At 38.3% G+C, this 905-nt stretch overlaps 1 protein-coding gene across 1 annotated transcript in view; it reads right to left on the reverse strand.

Annotated features, from left to right (window-relative positions):
- Positions 1-905, reverse strand: part of ARAF (A-Raf proto-oncogene, serine/threonine kinase) — a 10,274-nt gene that overhangs the window by 6,734 nt on the left and 2,635 nt on the right. The gene's annotated exons all lie outside the window — the stretch shown is intronic.

Raw genomic sequence — 905 nt, forward strand, 5'->3', positions numbered from 1 at the left:
TATAAATATTAAGATAATAAAACCAAAAAACAAGTTGTTGTTGAGAAGACTCCAACTCATGGCAACCCCATTTACATCAGAGTACAACTGTGCTCCATAGAGTTTTCAATGACTGATTTTTTGGAAGTAGATTGCCAGACCTTTCTTCTGAGGGGCCTCTGGGTGGACTCATACTACCAACCAAGCAGCCAAATGCTTTAACTGCACCATCAAAAAAAACCCACTGTCACTGAGTTGATTCCAACTCATAGTGACCCTACAGGACAGAGTAAAACTGTCTCATAGAGTTTCCAAGGCTGTAAATCTTTACAGAAGCAGACTGCCACATCGCCCGTAGAGCAGCTGATAGGTTCGAACCACCAACCTTTCAGTTAGCAGCCAAGTACTTTAACTACTGCACCACCAGGGCCTCCTGTGCACGAACCATGGACTTCACATTAAGATAACACTCTTAAAATATACATATTAGAATAGTGTTATACATATTATAATGTTAGAAAAATGTGTCTTAATGTTCACTTCACTATCCTGAAATGAAACTCATAGGTATTTATCCATATGCAGGCAGTCCCTGGGTTATAAACAAGATCTGTTCCTAAGCCTGTCTAAGTCAGATTTGTAGGTAACTCACACCAGGTGCACACAGTTCTTATTTAGCCTCATTTTAGCACAAGAAAAGCCTTGAAGTCTTTTCAATGATTGAAAAGCTGCATATGCAGCAAGTGAAGGTGAAGTGAAGTCTGCATATGCAGACTGTGAAGAATTCAAAGAATTCGCTGCCAGTAGGGGTTAGTTGAATTGTTTCAAAGTGATGGCAAATTTACATAATATAGTAACCCAGGGACTTACTGTACACCTATAATTAATCAATTTGATGCCCTAAATTTACTATTTTATATATTATA

This window comes from Orycteropus afer, unplaced genomic scaffold (assembly GCF_000298275.1).
Source record: "Orycteropus afer afer isolate SDZICR_OR568_19922 unplaced genomic scaffold, OryAfe1.0 scaffold00841, whole genome shotgun sequence".
NCBI classification, from domain to species: Eukaryota; Metazoa; Chordata; class Mammalia; order Tubulidentata; family Orycteropodidae; genus Orycteropus; species Orycteropus afer.